Genomic DNA, 15,023 nt, shown 5'->3' with positions numbered 1-15,023 from the left:
CACAAGACAATTGAAAAAAAGATGATTCGACTCGATTGAATCGGCTCATGAACTTTATAGCCACGGTTTCCATAAAGCATTCCTTAGTAATTTAAGTTTCATGTTCAGAGCACATCTTTAGATCATAACCTCTTAAGCTCACAAACAAGTTCGCGGACTTAAGACAACCGGTGGAGTTTTCCAAACTCAGCAGAAAATCTCGGCAAAGAGACTTTCGCCAGTTCGCGGACTAGGTTCCACAACTGAGTTCGCGGACTTACACGCAAACGAGTTTTTGGAAAATCCCAACAGAAATTCTCGGTACAAGAACTTCCGTCAGTTCGCGGACTTGGCAAAGCCAATTCCTCCGGTTTCTCTCAATCAACAAAGTTCGAAAACTTCGGATTAAGGAATACATGGTTATGTAATCTAAACTCTCATTCTAATCATTGAGACATTCTCAGAGGACGTTATATAGCCGTTATTCACAGACTGTTTCGCGTCAGAGCAATTCACAAAGTAATTGAAACTTTTCATGACTTTCGTCACTAGGTGAAGATAAACTTGATCAAAGCGAAACGCTTTACCAACACATGATTTCGAGATATAGATAGGCAAGATATACTCGGCTCGAAATATCAAATGTGTATGATCCAGTCTATATAGCATACGACTTTTTTCTCATAAGAAGTAGGAGATAAAAGAGATAGACTTTTGAGTGATAGATAAGTTCAAGTCTCCACATACCTTTTTGTTGATGAAGTTCCACGGTTCCTTGAGTAGATCTTCGTCGTTGTATGATGAATCGCCATGAAGTTCTTGAGCTCAACTACACTTTTTTATCCTAATCCGAGACTTAGCTATGTAGGCTAGAAATCAAGACTTATAATTTTGATCACTAACATTGACAAACATGCTTGAGATAGCAACGCATGCGAGGTCGACCGAGCTATGCTCTAACACCTCCATAACTAGGTTTGTTTATGGAAACATAAAAATATAGCAATGATCCCGTAGTCCTAGCACTATATAAAAGAAGGATGGCTTAACAAAAAATCTGAGACAGGTAATGTGAATTATTGGGTCTCCTCAACTTAATGATATATCAGGACCATTGTAATGCACTATTTTGAAATGTTTGAAATGTAATGCACTATATCAGAGGCACTATTGGCGATATGCAAGCAGTATGGCACAACAGAGAATCTGAGACAGGTATTATGGGTTATTGTTCTCCTCAACTTAATGATACCAAGACCATTGTCACCAAACTTGACACCATCAAGCAGCCCTCGAGATAGAGAACCAAAATTTCGAAATGTGATGCACTGTTTAACATACTCAAGCAGTTAAACACAAGTTCAAATCCAAATGTTTCAGGCATACCTAGCCAGACCAGCAAACTATCTTTTATTTCACCATTCATGGTAATGATGTTAACCAATAAGAAAAACTTCTGACATCCTCTAGCAGAATAATCATGAATATCTCGAAGTAAATTCAGCATACAAACAGACCATCATGTAGCACATGCGACATAACTTGAGAAGATTCCACAGGAAAAAAAAAAGAGTAGCTCAAAGGAGACTCACCATGTTAGGCTTACGAAAACCTAGTTCTTTTCATGGCCCTGAAAAGAATGATTTGTTACTTTCTTGCTCACGAAGAAGCGTGATTTGGCTTTTCACATTCAACAGGAGAGTACATAGTGGAGCAGATTATATCATGCGGCATATAACCGAATAAAGTTGGCAGCCTGGAGTACCAGGAAATTGGGACAAACTGGACCAAGCGCATGAACAATTACAATTATTATAGTTGTATCAAGTGGAAAAATCAATACTGACATGTGAGAGTGAGACATGAGGTGTGCAACATCAACCGCGAAAAGTTGGAAACAATTCAAAAAAGCAGCAGTGAATGACATCGTAAAGAGTACAGAATACCAAAACACCAAGGCGCGAGATAAAGATAGAAATCTACTACTTTATGTCTCAAAAACTTATCCATAATCAAAAGCTAGTAAAGGCGGATATTTAGAGTAGTTAAATTACAAAAGAGAAACCGATAAAAACTTAAAAATGACATAAGAAAAGGTAGAAACCTAAAAACAAATACATCCATAGAAAGGATAAAACTAAAACCCGGAAAGTTCCTTTTTTCAGAATAATCAATGAGTCTGAAGACTCTGAACACGTTCATTTCTCCCATGCATTTCTATCTTGAAGAAGAGAGATGTGGCAACTGCAGGTCCACCCCTAATTGATTGCCAAACAGTATGAGGAAGGAAACTCTCAACTACGGTTCCATGGGAAGGAGTAGCTGCAAATTTTCTAATCTCAATTAAATACCGGCAAGGGTGGCTCTGTGCAGTCCACGTCTCCAAGTATCTCTCCTCCTCACTTGCGCAAGGAAGGCGAATCAGTTCATCTTAGATCGTTCAAACAGTAATAAAGTAATAAATCGAATTATGCACAAAGACTATAATGAACCACTGAAACAAGATGACGAGGACCAAAACAATAAACAAAATTTCTGCGCAATAAATAAACCTGTTGGTGTAGTTGTCTGGGATAATTCTCTTTCAACCAAGTCTGGGTTTCCAAAAAAATCATAGAAAGGAAAACAGTACTAATGCTCTTGTACAGTTTGTACTGTAAGTGATAAACTAATCGACAATAATGTAGTATAACTTTAACATAATGACTATCAATCAACACCGAAATTTTCTTTGTCACACTGCACAGCAGATTTAATTGACACACCAAATTGGGATGAGATACATTAGAACAAGCAAAATTGTTGAGAGATTCGATCTAAATCCTTCAAGAATCAATCTGCAAATTCAATTAAGTTATGCAGTTCCCCTGGAGTTATGTAGGGGTTTAACTTGTTATTTCAGATGTTTGAGACAATATTATGTACCTCTAATAAAGAATGCACTCTTAACACCGGGCAACCAATATCTTTCGTTTGTAACCGACCTTCAAGAGAAGGAAAAAACTGCTCCATGGGTCTCTCTCGGCTGCTGATTTTATACAGTATCTGGCTAGCATACTACCGAGGTAACATTGGCAGGCTTAACTTTCCAAAAGTCTTCAGCAATTTAACATTGGAGTTCACAGTTTGAGCACACATTCTGCAAATTAGATCAATGAAGATTTCAGTCAGGAAGCAGAATAGTAAGTCCTAATACATACTAGTTACTAGACTTCCTAGGCCAATAACTGGAGAAAAGAAGATGGCTAATTAACTGAAATTAACACTGTACTGATTTCAATAAAATACACATTTAGTACCAGAAAATCAACCATTTAAACTACAGAAAAACATATTAGGTATAAATTACTGCTTATGGGCTTTCAGCACACATATTGTACCTGAACTACAAGCTTTTGTGGATTTTTCTACAAGAGTTGAACCTCAATTGGGCTCAGAAGAACGTGACTGGCAAGGGCTTCTATGCCTATTAGTTAGATGCTGGAGAAACTATTTATCTACTCACCAATCCCATGGTATTAACTGTTAAGCGTGGGACAACAAAGTTTCACTACTAAATCCAGCAAACCTCAAGGGAAAAAAATGATTATACGATAGGATAAAGCTTTTATGTTACTTCCTAAAACATACCACTCTTAGTAATTCACAATTACTAGGTAAAACATTTGCATCTACTAATATTGTTAAAGAACAAATTTGAGTCATGTCTGTTAGAAGTTTACGTATCATTGTTTCAAAAAATACAATCAATTTTATACATAGAAGGTAAGATGTATCTTGCACCACAGACGGTGGTACAATGACCAAGTTGCACTAAGTGTGAAATAATTCTAGTGATTAAATAATTGATGAACAATACGAGAAAAAAAAACCTTACTTGTGCCTTGTTTCTAGCTCTGAAGGTCTCTACCCAAGTGTGAAATACCATATCCAATGATTAGCTGAAGCGAATGGACATAGCCTCGGCATGAAAAAGATGGCGCAGTACAATAATCTAGGGTGCTTTAGGATGAGAAAACATCCCCGGGAATCTCAAATCCATGTTTGAACATTGCTCCAACTACCTGCTCCACTTTGGTTCTTTGACCATAATCCGTGTAGGCCCTATACATAATCAAGAATGTTTTCTTTGATGGGTCAATATTAGATTGTTCCATCTCTTCAAGAACTTTTTCCATTTCCTCCAGCCGATTTTGTGATGAATACATGACCATCTTACAATGATACAAGGATCGACAGATCCTCCATCTAGCAGACTCAGCCTGCTTCACAAATTTCGCCAGCTCTTCCACAGCATTGCAACGGAAAAAAGTTGCTATGATTGCTAACATCACATTCTTTGTTACAACCCTAGTGTTACGATTAAAACCATCATTAATATAACTCTGCATACGTTCTATCAAGTTTTCTTGGGCATAAACGTTGATTAGCTTCACATGTAACCAAGCCCTATAATCCTCTTCCGGGATAATCTTCATCAATGCTTCAATCTTCCCAACCCTATCAGGGTCGGAAGAATCACAGTATGCAGCAATCATGGTTCTTACTAGTACCACATCTTTCTCATTTACATGATCTTTAACCAATTCATAAATACTCTCCATCTTATCCACTTTCTTCCAATGCGCATAACCTCGAAGCATGTACAAATGGGTTTTAATATCAGGTTTGACAGGTCCTTGTTCCATGAATGCATACATCCACTCCATTTTATCAAATTGCCAAGCAGTAACATACCCAGAACTAAGATTGTTATAAGTAGTTATATTAGGAGAGAGGTTCGCCTCCTTTATCTCCAAAAATATCCTCTCCATGTAAGGTACCAAACACAATCGACCATACAGTGAAGTTAAAATGTTATAAGTAACAATAGTAGGAACAACTTCTTTCTTCATTTCAATAAACAGCTTCCGACATTTCCAATCCAAACCATTGTACAAATACGCTGACATTAAAGCATTATACGTTGAAGCCGTCCTCCTCCCCATACTAGCAGCCTCCATAAACAACTAAACAGCAAGGTCAACATCCTTAACTCTACCAGAAATCATAATCCCCTTGGCATATTCCTCCGTTTCCATAGCCCAACCATCTTGATTTTTTTTTAAATCTCCAACTAAACACCTGCAAAATTATACACCATGACATCATATTAATCATTCACACATAAGCTACATCACACTATTTTCAAAACCCTGGAAAAATTATCAGAATTCATACCTGCAGAGCTAATTGAGGCCGTGACCTTAGCTGATTAAGCAACTCAATAAAAGCCGAACTCCCATGTCTTGGCAACAAATAACTAGAATCCAAAATTCCTTCAATCTTCACCAAATCAGAAGCATTTTCAAGCAATTTATCTCTTAACTTAGATACATCAAAAATGAAATTGGGTTCTTCATCAAATCTATAACTAGCAGAAGGATCTTTCTCAGTGAACAATTTGGTAATCTCTCTAGGAAAATCATTTTTCGAACAAAAAGAACGAGATTGAATAAAGGGTTCTCCAATAAATCTACGATTTAGGTTTTTCTGTGTTGTTTTAGGTTTTACATACCATTTTTGTTGTTGTTGAATCAGTTCCGATTTAACCCTGTTTGAAATTCTAGGGTTTTCATTAGGGTTTATGATAGGATTGAACAAGGAATATCTTTCTTGTGTAATAAGATGAAGAGTGAATATGAAAGTTTCGTGGCGGTAGATCTAGTTAAGGCATTTCGGATGGGGTACTATTGGGATTCCATATACTAGTTTATTTCAACATCCCTATAATTGATGTCGGCAGCTTCTGAGTTTAGGGTTTTGGATTTTAGGCGGTGGTGCTGGTTTTTGGATTTTTAAGGAGTTATAGATGAAAAACTCATCCGAAATGTGTGCATAATCAATAAGCTTTAAAGTGTGCATACCTGCATAGCTCAGTTTTCTTTGGATCAAATTTGAGTTAAAAACTCATTATAGTGAACAACAAATTAGTTATGCTGTCTTAACTATCAGAATTGGCAATATCTATTAGCTAATGGAGAGTGACATCCACCAAGTGTTAAAGTTTACAAACATAGAGTTTTCAGACAAAAAGCTAATGCTCACTTGTGAGTCTGTGACATCCTCGTGTCAGAAAAAAAAAAGTTTTAGATATATCAAGAAGATTGGTGTCAGAGTTTCCTTCCAGCACTTTTAGTTTCTTCCTCCACTGTTTAATTGCATTCTTGTCTTCAATCTCCACTCTAGAACTGATTGTGCCTTTATGTCTTGCAAAGATAAAGCTGAGATCAGTCATATTATCGCTCCATCCTGAGTGGTCATTGCATCGCGGTTGAACCTTGTTTCAGCTGTAGATCAGACTGCGTATAACACTTCCAACATTTTCAGTTTCTTCCTGCACTGATTGAAAGTAATATTTTCAGAGGTTCTCACCAAAAAAAAAAACAAAAAAAAAAAATATTTGAGTGAAAGTTTTCACGACTTTTCTGATCATTTCAGTTTTCCTAAACTGGGAAGATTTTTTTTTACGGTGTGCATCACTTGAGCTTTTTTCTTTACCTTAGTAATGAGGGAAATGATTACAACGACAACCAACAACTGTCCTCGTGATGGATGACGACTGTGACCACCCCAAATAGCTCATATGAGATATTGTGCCACACGCATCGAAATATTCAACCTTGGAACATTATAGAGTAAAAATCATACTACCATATATCCTATGAAAAGAAAATTTAAAACAAAAAAATACATTCACACTTTCACAGTAACATAGGTGACCAGAAAGGCATAAACATATCATCTTTCATTCGTTTTCAACTCTGCTTCGCAAATAGGTGAAACTTGAGCCCTCAAAGTGACCTATTTTCCATAAGGTGACGACTTAGATATTCCAGTTTATATTCATTCATGACTCTACATGCTTCATCCCCGTATGGCAGGTAAAACTGGCTACTGTTCCCATTATGGTTACAACCATTCTTTGGTGTTTTAGAAAAAGTTAATAGTCAATAATTAAGTTAGGTACAACCCATTGCTAAAACATAATATTTTCTAAGATCCCTATGCAAGGAAACCCAACAAAAATATCTACCAGTTGTTTAAGTGATCATATCCTGTAGAACCGGATTTCACATCCATACACCTTGCAAGGTTAGGGAAAAACCATGAATTAACCAAAGCTAATTAACCCCTTTGCAGCTTTGCTGTCACACCCATGAAATTGTGAGCCCATGGTCTTCATATTCTCGTCACGGTATGTAAAAGTAAGTTCTGGTGCAGGAGTAGTTTATGGTCTCTGCTTACTCATTCAAAATTTATACTAACAGCTACTTAAAAAGAAACTCTCAAGTTCTCTCTAAACGTTTTACTGATATAATCTAAAATGTAGGCGTCAGATTTCTGGTTTAATCCATCCAGGAATAATTAGATTTGCACCATAAGTGGAACTTTCAAACGTATGAAGCAAAAAGGAAAAACAACTCAAGCAAAATGTGCATTGACGCGCTTACTAACACCAAAAAGCTGGCATTCTAAATGCATGAATGGACCGGGGAATGCACATCACAATCTAAGTGCTATGTTAACAGTTTATGTACAGATTAATTTTATAAAAGCCGACATTAGTTTTCCACTGACCTACATTAGTTTTACAAAAGCCGACATTAAGCAAACAATAACAAATTACCAAAAAAGTTACGCTAAGACATCATTGATTACCATCGTCTATAAAGAAACTGAACATGAATTTAGGCACTAACAACTATATTTAAGGAACTAACTCTCAATAGCTGCCTTGATATTAGTCTTTAGTGATTGGGCACCTACCATGTTCTCGCCATCGTCCACTTTGACCTACATTAATTTTGCAAAGCCTACATTAGCAAACAATAACAAATTACAAAAAAGTTTACTTAAGACAAAGAAAAAACTCAAGAGATCCAACATAATGCCGCAAGTTATTTTGAATTAAGATAATCTTCCTTCACTGTCTTTTTTTATTCTTTTTCCGGAGTGCGATTTCTGATGTTTTCTAATTTCAAGATGGTTTACAGACTCATCTAATTCCTGCAACACCTAAACATGATAACAAATCATAGCAAAGTGGTCGACATAGAACTCTATTCAATTAACTACTCTTATGCAAAACCATGAACAAATAGACATTAATTTTGATGAAGGAAATTAACAAACACTTGAAATGCAATCCATATCAAAGAGCAGAAACCAATAAAAATCCTAACAAACACTCAATAAAGGAAAAATGATCGGGCATGTGACTCAACAAACACTTAAAGTGCAATTCATGGTTATGCATGTTAATCCCTGACAAACAATTGTGATCTTCATATGAAACATCATACAATTAATCCAAAGAGAGATATTTTGTGATGAGAAACCATAGTCCCACTCAAGCCCTGAAATAAAGACAACAAATAAATTAATCTATTGGAACTTTGAAGTATGAAGATAGGCTTAATTACCTCAAAAATCATTGGAGAAAATTCAGAAGCATCACATGTAATCTTAATAACCTATATGATTTTTCAGTTTAGTTGTAGTATGTGAAATCCAAATAAAGATTTGTGGGAGATCAAAACCAAACTTAATAACCTTAAGATTTTGATTCATTCACCGATTACAGATATAAATTTTATTTTGATTACAGCGGATGCAAAGAGAGAAAATAAAGATCGACAATTATGAAAATCAGAGCTTACTGTAGTGGTTTTGCTGTATTTCGGTGGTTACATACCAAGCTACGGAGAAGGTGTGGTGGGGTGTGGTGGGGTGTGGGTGGATTAAGGTTGAGTGAGAGGTGTAAATGATTTGTAACAAAATTTTGATTTTAAGTATGTGGGGCTAATTATCTAAGGTGGTGTTTGTTTGCAGCTGACTCATCGGAGTCGTCTGGATCTGAGTGAAATCACCTGACTCATTTGCTGACTCACTAAGGTCTGAGTCAGAAAATATGTTTGTTTTGTGAGTCAGATCTGACTCAGCTGAGTGGATTTTTTTGGACAGAAAATGCCCTTGTGCACATTTCAAACAACTTCTGTCAACCAGGCATCTCTGAAGCTTTTAGACTAATGCTCAAATACTCATCCATTGTGATGCAATCAGTCTCAAGTAGATTATCCAGAGCTTTCATGAATTCTGCTGCGTTATCCTTTTCTAGAGCAAGTTTTTTATGTTGAAGATGAGCCTCCATTGATGTGACAATAGAACAAACTTTTTCAGTTAATAAATCACTTGAGGCTTCGTCCATTTTCTTCTTTCTTTTCCTTCCACTCCCATTTGCATTGAGACTAGAATCAACCTCGTTATCATCCTCATGATTTTGTTCTTTTCCAAGACTTGTTCGGGAATCGGATCCATTAGTTGTAGAAGTTCCAGCTGAACAAGGAGGTTCCATTCTTCCAGGTGTATCCCTATTAACTCCGGTAGAGAACTTCCCACCAAATAAATTCTGCAACTTCTCTGCATCTTCCAGTCCCTTATTCTTGAATTGACTGGCGTTTTTGATTGTTTGCATCAATTAGAAAGTAAAATCACTATTGGTTCATTATTGGTGATCAAACAAGCTTGGTATGAACCTTATTGAGCTTCAAAGAATGATATTATCAAGGCACATTGTGCCTGAACCTTATTGAGCTTAAATAAAATTTTCTGAATACAGAAGATATCTAAGTAGAGGGACTTACAAAACTGAAACAGTCTCTTACCTTGTATAATTCAGACCATTGTTCTTCGCTCCAATCAAAAGTGTTCGTCTCCGCGTTGTACCCATGCCCGGTTCTTGCTAAGAGACGAGACCAAGTGACATATTGGTTGCGCAAGTAATCTCAGTGGTTTCTCAATTTCTTTTGGGTGATAGTGCATCATACTTCTCAGAAAAGAATTTGCACAAATTTCCCCACGAAGTTTGCTTCAAAGAAGTTCCAGAAAACCCATGCTCAGTAACTTGTGCCAAACATTGGTCAATAAATAACCCTCTAGATTCTGAAACGCTCCTAAAAGTTATCTTATTTGCTTTTTCATCTTTTTTTTTCTCCATAGAGAACTAGCATAAAGTAAAACAATACAAGACGTGGGTAATTTGAAACAGAAGAGAGTGTGCTAGCTACTGAGAAAGTAAACAGAGTATGTACATTGTTATTTTATATGTAACGGGAGAAAGGCCGAGCAGAAAATACCTGCTTTAGGATCCAGTGATGGCAACAAATGTCTGCGTACTGAGCTAATGTATAAGGTTGTATGCGAACTATCCCTGCAATGCAGCCAAACAACATTTATTTCATAAATGTATAAAGACTTTGATTCTTAGCTCTCAATCTATCACTAGATTGTAAGAGCATCTTTAGATACAAAATGAACTGATTTGTAAACGAGCAAACAACCAATCAATCAATTTCATAAATTAACATCAGACTCAAACTAAGCTCAAACCTTAGTTGGCATCATTTATATTATTTTATATGTACATTATGTCTATGGTATATTCTAGTCATGCTATATATAAATGAATTCTAGTGTATGTAGAATATGAGTCACATACCAGAACAACTACACAAAAGAAATAAAAACAAACAAGAGAAGTTAATTTTATTTTGGGCGCAAAGAAGAAGATGGCCAAGAAGAACACTGCAGTCATCTTATGCTTTTTCTTGGTTCTTTTGATTTTCTCCGCGGGTACAGTACTTACAAACAAATTAGAGTACACATCCATGAATGTATTGTATTGCATTATTGTAAGATCACATAGTAACTACGATCGTTCTAATTTTGTTTTTAATTTTTTCTGAAATTGATGCTAGTTCAGGTTCAGGATTTCCAGTATTACAGTTAGGGTTGTTCATGGTCGGTTTTGGTTCGGTTTCTAGCCAAACCAAAACCGAAACCAATACTATCGGTTTCTTAAAATATGAATCAAACCAATCCATTAACCATTGGTTCGGTTTCTTAATGGTTCTAGCCGGTTTCGGTTTATTCCAGCGGATATCGGTTAACCGACTGCTATGTCAGTTTCAGGAAACTGACAATTCAAATCTAAGAAAAAAAAACATAGTTCAAAGATTTTCAAACCTACCTACATGCTACAGTCTACAGACATTCACATTCCATACACAATCCAAATTCATAACATTCTTAAACACAATTCAAAAGATAAAGATTAGTAGATTACATCTTCTTTCAGTTTCACCAAAACTTATATAAAAAAAATAAACTAAGCAAGTGCCACCTAACTACCTAAACATCCACAGTCTCCATAACATCTAAACAACATCGACACTTTCCAGCTATGCATCCACAAAATCAACTGATAGCTTCAGACTTTCCAGGGTTGCTGACTGCATGTATATGAAAATGGCAAGCAACTGGTAGTTAGAATATAATTCACGTATATTTCCACTAATCATGATGGCAAGCAATACATGAAAATGCTAACAGTGAAAAGACGTGACATGTAAACACACCATCAGGAGGACAATGTATCCACTAAATTAAACCTTCTGGGATTATATTTGATTTTGGTTTCGAACTTCGGAATCTATCTTTCTTTGCTAACTGAACATGATTAATCCAACTATTTTTACCAGGTAATAACTTGACAGGTTTAAGAGGCACTAAATTAGCACATTAAGACTTTAAATTAAATCCAAAGAAAACACCATGTGTTGCACTTTTACAATGCAATAGAAGTTCGCGAACGTATAAGTCCAATGCAATTCTAGTTTGAATGAAAATATTGCGTATCCCTTCTGATTTCCTGAAACTAGATGGTAACACGTACATTAAGCATCTTAAAGTAAATTTTGGTTAATCAGGATCTAGATTTTGTCGTGCTTGTGTTTTAACATTCACTTTTGGTCCTGGCATCTTAAAGTAATGTTGATGCGAAACGGCACAACAGCAGATAAATTAAACCTGATTGGCCGGATTTGAAAAGGTAGCCACTAATATAATAACTGAACCAGTCATTCTAAACATGCTTCCAAAAATATTTACCAACTTAAACTAATCCAATTGGTGAGATGAATTACCTTGGTACTCCTTAGTCCTCAACATCATCATCTGTTATGTTTACGAACATGGATTTAGAGAGAGAGTCCAAAAATTCTGCAATGAACAAATGCACGATCAGTAGTATATAGTGAGTGTCCAAAAATTCTACAAACAAATTAACAAATGAAATAATACATGAACTAACTTCCTCTTCTGGTCCCAAGGAAGAAATATCAAGATCAATCGGCGTCTTCAACCAATTTTGAGCACAAATCAATGCCTCAATTGTTGTGGGAAGTAAAGAACTTCGATATGGATCGAGAATACGCCTCCCAGTGCTAAAGGCAGATTCGGATGCCACTGAAGAGATGGGTATAGCCAATATATCTCTTGCGATTAGTGCCAAAGTAGGATACCTAGTCGAGTTCGTCTTCCACCAACCTAAGATATCAAAAGAAACTTTCTCTTTCCGCGGTTCTCGTTTCTCTCTCAAATAAATCTCCAGCTCATTTTTTCCTTCATCATCAAAACTTTCCTCTTCTTCTCTTGCTCTCTCTGCCATAAGGGCGGCTGCAGCACAATCTCCTTCATCATCTGGTTCAGCGCCAACAATATTACCACCACTACTATCTGTTACAACTGTTGAGTTTCCAGCACTCATTTGGACATCCCAGTATTCTTCAAAAATAGCCTTAAAGTCCCTCATTACAAGATCCATTAGTTCTGTTCTCAAATAACCACCACCAATTCCTAACTGGCCAAGAAGAAACTTCAATCCTAATTCTTTATCTTGTGGATTCAATAATACAACAATACACATAAGATTGTTCATCTTTTCATAACGTCCCCAATACTCGTTATATTTACTTTGCATTTTAAGACCCGTGCTAGAAAGAAATGTATCTTTGTGATTTGACCATGTGTTTAAAGTTCGATGAATAACACTCACATGAAACAAGAATTCGTGTGCAGTAACATGAGTAGAAGCGGAGAACTTGACAGTAAAATCAAAAAATACCTTCAAAAACTTCGCGAAGGCTCTAGCATACGACCAATCTGATGGGTATGGCGCGTGCAAAGGAGGTGCTGATGGGGCCTTATCAGAACTTGTTCTCTTGCGTTTCTTTCCTCTCTTTGCAGTAGCAATAACTTCTTCATCAGAACTTAAGTCTGCATCTTGGTAAAAGAACGAATTGACACATTGGTACCAATCACTTGAACGAATTGGTAAAATAAGACTGCAAATTTTAGAATCCTATTTTTCTAATTCTTGAGGAAAAATATCTTACTGGTGTTGATCCTGATTCCTCCATAGTTGAATCAAACAAATCAACTTAATCCTGCAAAAAAACAAAACAGGCAAAATCAAATCATTTTAGTAAACCCTAGATTAAATATAAATCATGTAAATCAAGTAACCCAAGTTACATAAATATGATACTTCTTAAAAGAAATTAGATGTTCACTTGTTTATTTCGTCTGAAGAATGAAGATGATACCTTCTACTAGTAAACCCTAGCTAACACTGACAGGTTACAAACTCATATGAACAGATTTCTCCTGAGAAGAAGGAGGAGGAGAAGAAGAAGAATGAGGGGATGATTAGATTCTACTATAGTTTAGAGATCACGATTCATGATTTGATTTTTGATTTCTCCTAACTTTAGTTTCTGTTCTATGAACTGAAGAAGGAGGCGAAGAGATGTGAAGTGAAAATTAGGTCGACGAAATGGATACTTAGGTTATAACTTAAGAAATACGAAGGGTGTGGATTGAATCTATCTGATATTAATCAACGGTCTATATTTATCGGTTTTTCAATGGTTTTTGGTTCGGTTTTCAGGTCAAACCAAAACCAAACCAGTAATGTCGGTTTTTCAACTTTTTTTACCAAACCAATCCAAATCTAAATGGTTTGGTTCGGTTTCTTCCTTATTGGTCTGGTTTGGTCGGTTTCCAACGGAAAACCGAAACCATGTTCAGCCCTAATTACAGTAAAGTATCTGTGTAACAAGTAGACAATCTGATGCTATCAGTTACAATAATTGAAAGCGAATAAAATAAGTTTGCCCCATGAAACAATAGAAAGCTCTAAACAAATTTTTTGACCGAGTAAAAAAAAAACTCTAAACAAATTTATACCTAAGGAACATGATTCACACGAATATAAAGTGCTCAACCTCCTCTAAATGTCCACATATAAAAATAATAAACATGATTGAGTAAGAGATGATTACCTCATAAGGATGAGATCCTGGGTTTTCTTTTATCTCCTCTTGTATCCGTTGCATAAGAAGAAAAAGTAGCATAAGTGATTACACATTCAGTAGCAATTCAACTCACGGTGAGCAACACATAGAAAAAGTAGCATAAGTGATTACACATTCAGTAGAAATTCAACTCCTGGTATGGTACTTGCATTTTAACTGGGTGAAACAACAGCATACATGTCTATATCAATTCAACTAGCATCTTAGCTCTGTTCTACACTAACTGGGTGAAACAACAACATAAGTGGACTCGTCAATATCAACCTGAACTACCATCTTAGCTCTGTTCTACACTAACTGGGTGAAACAACATAAAAAACCATCAACAAACATAAAAATGAAACCCCAACTACAAATCTACCAAAATATACAAAAACAAAATACTTGTTTAACTGATTTTAACAAAATACAGAAAACCCTAACTATCAATCTACCAAAATACACAAAAAAATACATGACTAATCGATTTAATCAAAAATACACACAACCGTAACTATCAATCAGAAAACCCTAAGATGAAAGAGATGAAACGAGGGTGATTTGAAAGATGAATATGGATGAAGCAGATTTGAAAGATATGAAACGAGGGTGATGATGGATAGAAATCAGTGGATTTGATGAGAAAGATGCATGAGATATCAACTAGGGTTTGGTTCTGTATCACCCATCTCTTCTCTCGACAAAGAAAATGAGAAATGAAAAAATTTTGTTATAAGCTGTCGAGGGCATTTTTTCCAATTCCAGCGACTCAGAGGTACTAGTGAGTGACTCAGGGACATGGAAGTG

General features: G+C 36.0%; 1 long non-coding RNA gene and 1 pseudogene across 1 annotated transcript; both read right to left on the bottom strand.

Moving 5' to 3' along the window:
• Positions 1-2,543: 2,543 nt before the first annotated feature.
• Positions 2,544-5,891, bottom strand: LOC113352414 (annotated as a pseudogene).
• Positions 5,892-7,566: 1,675 nt separating this feature from the next.
• LOC113304865 lies at positions 7,567-8,674 on the bottom strand. The gene is made up of 2 exons (XR_003338461.1): positions 8,445-8,674; positions 7,567-7,815 (listed from the first exon to the last, which is right to left on the bottom strand). It is a non-coding gene; the product is annotated as an uncharacterized LOC113304865 (long non-coding RNA).
• Between the last annotated feature and the right edge of the window lie 6,349 nt (positions 8,675-15,023).

Source organism: Papaver somniferum, chromosome 1 (genome assembly GCF_003573695.1).
Source record: "Papaver somniferum cultivar HN1 chromosome 1, ASM357369v1, whole genome shotgun sequence".
Taxonomy (NCBI): Eukaryota; Viridiplantae; Streptophyta; class Magnoliopsida; order Ranunculales; family Papaveraceae; genus Papaver; species Papaver somniferum.
Note: the sequence above shows the minus strand (reverse complement) of the source record. Positions and strands in the feature narration are given on the sequence as shown.